General features: G+C 33.8%; 1 long non-coding RNA gene across 1 annotated transcript; it reads left to right on the top strand.

The window, feature by feature from the left end:
• Positions 1-409: 409 nt before the first annotated feature.
• LOC122074805 lies at positions 410-1433 on the top strand. The gene is made up of 2 exons (XR_006139049.1): positions 410-471; positions 634-1433. It is a non-coding gene; the product is annotated as an uncharacterized LOC122074805 (long non-coding RNA).
• Positions 1434-7071: the final 5638 nt, after the last annotated feature.

Raw genomic sequence — 7071 nt, 5'->3', positions numbered from 1 at the left:
TTTTTTTTTTTTTTTTTTCGAAAGCCCTAAAATCATGGCTGTGATCTGCTGTGTTTTTTTTCTTCTAATGGTGGGTTGTTTCAGATTCGGCCCAGAGTTATCAATTCGGCCGAATAATTCACGAATTATTCGGCCGAACCGAATTTTATCAAAAATTCCGATCGAATCCGAATTAAAAATAAAATTCTTTAAAATTCGCGACTTTTTCAAAACTGAATATAAATCGCGAATAATTCGGACCGAATTCCAATTAAACCGAATTATTCGGTTTATTTAAACATTATTTAAAAAAAAAAAACCCAATAAACTTTTTTGACCGCTTTTTTGACCGAATCCTTCAATTAATCATCCGAATTATTCCGAATAATTCTCCGTCCGAATAATTCCCGAATCCGAATTTGTTAACTATGATTCGGCTACAATTTCGCTGGAGTTTAGCAATGGGGCTGCGGCTTTCGAAACTAAACGAAGGTATATGGTTGCCTTCTCTCTCACTTTCTCTCAACTCTTCTTCTTCCTTTCCTTCTCTGATTCCTCGTCTTGTACCTGCGATTTTATTTTTTTTCCGGAAATCCCTAAAACCTTGGATGTGATCTGAGGTGTTTTCTTTTTTCTAATGGAGGGTTATTTCAGGTTCGGTTAGCTTTTTTGGCTACTTTGGTCCCAGCTTCCACCTTCGCAGTTCGCCATTGTAGTATTCTACATTAATTGGTTTTTTTCTTCTACAAGAGATGCCATTAAAGCAAGCTCTGCTCAAAAGTCTCTCTCCAGTTGCAGAAGAGGTGAAATTGCTTTTGCAGTTTTTAGCTCTTTATTTTAATTTCAAAGATTTTCAGCCAATAATCAAAGCAGTAAAGTTCATAAATTTGGAAAAATAATCAAACCAGCATAGCTACTCAGGTTTTATTTTGCAGGTTCTACATTGGATGCTCAAGTAAACAGAAAACTACAGAATTATGCTTTACTTTGAAATATGATTTTCACAACCTTCTTCAATAGTTTATTTGTATTCTTCTTTGGTTTGATTTCTTCCTTCTCCTCTGTATTGCTTACTTCCTCATAGTTCTTCTCTGGTTTGATTTCTTTCTTGTCCTCTCTATTGCTTTCTTCCATACAAAAACGGTAACTTCTGAGGTATCTCTGCCTGCAAATAAAGCGATCATGGCAGACATCTACATTCAAGCTTTTGAAAACCAAGAATGCTGCATCAGCCTGTGGCCATGGATATAGATTCTTGAAACTTACTGTAAGATGGACTGGGGTATCAGAATCCCATTCAGTTAAACTGGATTTAGTCATCTTTCTTCGATGATGATCTTCTTCTCCCTTTGAACTCTGTGTGTCTTTGATCATAAGCATGTCTTTATGTATCATTAAGAACCCACAACTAAAATAGAATTGGAAATGGATTAGGAATAAGTCTTCAAATCCTATTTCAGTTCTGAATGAGCTTCAATCTCCATCTTCTATCAGAAGTAGTGTTATGGATTTTTATCGATAATGGGCCCAAGCCCAATTGGGGTCCTGCCTTGATTTGGAGTCTGGATAGCAACCAATTTAATTTCTCTTTCCATGTTGGTGGTTTTCTTTATTTACTTCGCCCAATGAATGAACGGGCTTAGGGCTATTGTCAAGTGGACTGGGCTCAGGTGTCAACCGTCTATCTAATGGGTCCATTTATCACTTTGCCAAGCAACGGCCCATCAATAGCCCACTCTACCATGCAAGGAGTAGAAAATGTTACTTACCCTGTACGACAAATATTGAGAAAATAGCAAAATGACACATTGGTTTCAAACCTATGGCTGAAGTTCCCTGTCATGTACACGTGACGAATATTGTTTCTTTGTCAACAGAGAAGGCTACTCCATTAAATATTACGAAGAGAGGTTTATACATTGTATGTTTATATTATCATCTTATAGGTCAAGCCAATAGTGAATAATGAAATGATATATTTAATAAACAAATTTAATAAGAATAAAAAGAATGGAAAAGAAAAAGATTGTAAGAAGTGAGTATACAGTGATAGCATGTACTACTACTTCTTCCTAAATATTATAAGTGCCATTTTAAATTTCTTTTTTAACTCTTCTAACTTTGCTCTAGAAAAATACCCATATAGCCTGGTCTGGCATTCACAGCCTAGGTTAAGTAATCGGAATCTAACATGGGATCGGCTTTAATCAATTTTTTATCCAAATTTAAAATAGAATCAACTCTATCAGAACCTTAGAAATTATATTTGAAAAATAAAACTATCAAAGATTTTCAATAAACTTAGGAATCTTGATACAAAATGTAAGTTTTTCTGATTTTCTATTATGTGTTATTGATTAAAAGAAGGAAGTAATAGCCAAAATTGAAAAACAGATACGAATAATATTAAAAGAGCATTACATGGGGTGTGGGGGTGGCTAAGAACACAGTAAAATCTTTGAGTCCAAATTACCTGCAGTGAGCGGGGAGGTGCAACGAACATTCAATAGTTGAAAGGATTCGACCACGGGCCTCAACTATTTGATGCTTACTGCACCTCATTGCCCCACAACAGACGATTTTGACACAAGATCTTTGGGGTCCACCCCTATATAAAAATTATAAAACATGCATGGAGCATGTGTGGGCTTGTACAAGACAATAGGATGACTGAATAACAACAAACATGGGTCATGTATATGGGCCTCCCCCATCTTAGGGCCCCTATTTTAGTTGAGCCTCTGATGTCTGTCAGACATGTCTGATTCGGCTCTTCTCAGTTCCCATGCATTTGGATTTTTTAAATTGCCCGCATATATATGGTTGCTACTTGCTACAAAGGACATGGGCTTTGCCCCAAAAAAATAAATAAATAAAGAAGAAAGGAGATGGGGCACACAAGGGGGTTTTTTGGGGGTTTGCCTTTTTATGTATGAGTGTAATAATCCTTTTGTATAATTTCATGTTAATGTCTCTCTAAACACTTTTAATGGCAGCATGACATAATATTTATGGAAGCAAAAAGATATATGTTAACATGAAACCCTAAAAACCCCTATAGCATTTGTCAGAAGAAATTTTTAAGAAAAAAATAATAATAATAATTTGAGACAAAGGGTTTTCCACAATGCCAAATTGGGAAGATTACATTAATGTGAGGTCAAGGATTAAAGTATCGGTATCGGTCGCCGTATCGATCGACCAAAATTAAGATACGTATCGGAGGGTATTGTATCGTATCGGAGATACGTTAAGATACGCTAAAGATACGTACATAAATGGATATGAAACACTTTTTTAAACACTTTTGCATAAAAAAATTTGTTAGAAAAAACTATTGATAACATGTATTATGCATAAACACTAGATTGAGGGTATCGCACTAAGAATTCAAGATTTGTAGTTGTCTCATAAATGTAAAATCCTTGTTCCCAACCTTGATTTTCACTTTAGTTGGAGAGAAATATGACTGGCAGCAACTTTGGAACAAAAACCCCTAAAAAATTCGTGTTTTCTGAAAAAAATACTCATCTTGGCCATTATATGACCATAGCGCATTGTATCCGTACATATCAATATTCACTGATACGTATTGATTGATACATACCGATACTCACCGATATGTACTGATATTCATCGATACGTACCAATTGATACATACAAATACTCACCGATACGTATTGATACATACCGAAACGTAGATTTCACCTTGATTTTATATTTTCTATAGAGTATTAGTACGTATCGATAATGTATTGATGCATATCGATATGTATCATAGGATATATATCGATACGAAAGGATTTTAAAAATTCAATGTATCGTATCGGTGTGTATCGTATCAATTGACTAAATTGAAGATACGTATCGAAAGGTATCATATCGATATCGGAGATACTTTAAACCATGTGTGAGGTACATATCAATTTGGTTAGTTATGGGTGGCTGGATAAGAGTATCTAGCACCTCCCACATGCTAAAAGTCCATCTTTCTTTAAAGTTATAAAGAGAAGAAATGGAGAAGGGAGGTAAAGTAGTTTCAGGATTGAACAAGCTCTTTAGTTTTACACTTTTTTACTTGTTGGTTATGATTCTTTTGGACTTTATTCATCGAAACTTTAGTTCATGATTATCAAATTTCAGGGTCCTTGGGCTGAGATTAATTATGATTTCGATAATTTAAGACGTGGCAAGAACCAATGTCCAATTATTAAACATAATACTGCAGGTCAACATCATTTAAACCCTTTCAAGTATTTTGACCTAACTTCTAGGTTAAAAAAAAAAAAATGCATTTTGATCTAACCAGAGTCTCTCATTTTGAAAAGACCCTTTTGCCCTTATATATCCATCTTTGTGATTGTTATATGTCGTTACCTTGAAGTATAGAACCTAGAAGTCTAGGCTGTTAGGTGGAGAGTTACTCAAGTATATAAAAACATTAAGAACCTGAATAAAACCAATATGAGATTATAACACTCAAATGTGAATGGAGTGAATTGTGACGAAACACATAAAAAGACACATGAAGAAAAGAATCAAATAAATATAGGCTCTAATACCCAGTTGAAAAGTCTTATCCACTATAACGGGACTCTAATGAGTAATGACCATAACATAAATAGACAGATAGAGAGATAAAGAGGAAGAAAGAAGAAAGAAGAAGACGAAGATAAAAAGGTGTTTAATAGAAACATGCATGGGGGACTTTAAACTATTCATCCATTATTATTCTAATATGATGTCTCGGATTGGAAGGAAAGAAGTGGGCCACCTGCTCTTTATGCTATTGCCTAATACCCTTTTAATTCAATTGCATTTACATCATCTCTTATCATGCTTTGGGATCTGGATGGAGCTCATGTCCACTAAAATGTTCTCCAGAAAAAGTTTAAAGGAAATAAGAAAAGGTTAAACAGAAGAAGATGAGAGCCTTTTTAGCTTTTAATAAAATGTCATTTCTGTATATATGATGTTTCCCTTTATCATTCACCCCAACCCCCCCCCCTTTTTTCCCCACCACAGAAACAAAAAGTTTAATAATAACGACCATGATCCTTTGTCTATTAGTTCGATAATGAATTTAGGTATTGGCAGTTATCAATATTGATGTATAAAATTATTATTATTTTTTTTTAATAAAAAAGAAATGGGGTTTTTTATATTATGATCATGAATTAAAACCTTGAGTTTTTGACCTAATTTTTTTTCATGAAGAGAGGAATGTGGCCCTTTGATTAGCATGAGAAAGACATTTTCAACCCATATGATAGGTGGGAACTAATTAATGATCACGCGAGTCCATTATTTATTGTATTTGGTATGTTTTCTCATAGTAGATTTTGGGTCTAAAATATGTTTTGAATTGAGAAAATAGAAAAGGATTAGATTTCAGAATGTATTTTTAACCCAAAATCTAATCTTAAAGCACATACCAAACACAATCATCGAGTCACATTGAAAAAATTATTTCTTTTCGACGGTTGAATGAAAAACTTAATAATTGATTATTATTTAACCACAATCACATAATACAATTTTTCTCAATTTAAATTTATAATTGTAGAAAATAAATCCTCTCCAACTGCCGGGATGCCCAACCACTATTATTAAGATATAGCAAAAATTGGCTGGACAACTATGGTATTCTTGTCGGTTCAAACGGTATGTGGGAATGATAATACAGTCTATCTATTACAACTTGATAGTTTCTTGGTCTTGTTCTTCAATTAAATATTATTATCTATTAAATATCAGGGAAGAGGGGTGGGCTTAAGAAATTTGAAATGTCAACCACCAAAGCCTATTTAAATAAAATAAAATTGGTAGGTGTTGACTATTATTCATTTACCCTAAATTAATGTCTACTTTCTTACTAAAAAAAACATTAAAGTCTATTTTTATGATCCTTCGTTGTTCATTACTTTTGGCAATAAGACAGGTAGATTCTAAAGTCCCCTAATCACATATAAACATTTTGTTTTTTGGGTAATGTTCACATATAAATTTTCATCCTTCGGAGTAGTATAATACAATAACACGCTAATATAAAACAAGGTATCTGATATTTTGATTGGATTACGTTACAATTTGAAAATAAAGGAATGCACTAAAAATGCAATTGTCATAATTGCCCCAACATCATTCCATATGAACAATGAAATAGGCCTCATAAATAATAAAGAATGCAAAAAAGATTTTTCCCGTCCTAAAGATGAGGAAATTTTGAGATGTGAGGCACCAAAGGTTAGAGGAGTCTTGCAAGGCATGCTTTCATTTGATTGCAAAAAGATACAAGAGAGTAGAAGTATGGTTGGAAAATGTTGCATCATGATCATGGCTGCAGCAAGGGTACCAAGTTGGTTGGCCATGGGAGATGTTTTAGATTCTACTCACTTTTTAGTCTATTTGTTAATATGGATGTTTGGATTATGTCTTAAAGGTTTCAATCAAAAATAGGATTAGCTCTTAAAGGATTTGGATTTGTATCAGTACCTACTAGGCTAACCAATAAGGCTACTAGATGGGTGATTTGAATGTTGTTGGGCTTGCTAGTTTTTTTTCGCCCCCTTGGGTCCCCTCAAAAAAAAAGAAAAAAAAAAAAACCTTTATTCTATGGTAAAGATCCCACTTCATTGTGCTTCATTATACCCAGACATAGGGGTGACAAAAATATCACATTGCCTCTTGGTTGGATTCCTATTCATCTCCCTTGGTTGAACCCTATGTTGATGCAGTACTATAGTGACTACATGACCAAGTAGTGATCCTTAGCTCATGAATAAATAAATAAATAAAAAGAGAAGAAATGCTACCCCGCCCATCTTCATTTTCTACACGCATAGCCCCTTGTTTTTTAGAGGCATAGGCATATTTTACAACTCGTGAAACAGGGCTGTACTTGGTATATGAAATGAAAATGGGTAGGGTCTATGCTATTTTTAGGTTTCTATTTTTATAAATAAATAAATAAAAATTAGACAATGTATAAACCATTTTTTTTTTCTTTTGTTAGAAACCAGTCTACAAATCTACTATATATCTTGTAGGTAGCACAAAGATGTGACCTCTATCAAGATCATTTGTTAAAAA

This window comes from Macadamia integrifolia, chromosome 3 (assembly GCF_013358625.1).
Source record: "Macadamia integrifolia cultivar HAES 741 chromosome 3, SCU_Mint_v3, whole genome shotgun sequence".
In the NCBI taxonomy this organism is placed as follows: Eukaryota; Viridiplantae; Streptophyta; class Magnoliopsida; order Proteales; family Proteaceae; genus Macadamia; species Macadamia integrifolia.
This window is presented reverse-complemented; position numbering and strand designations above follow the sequence as displayed.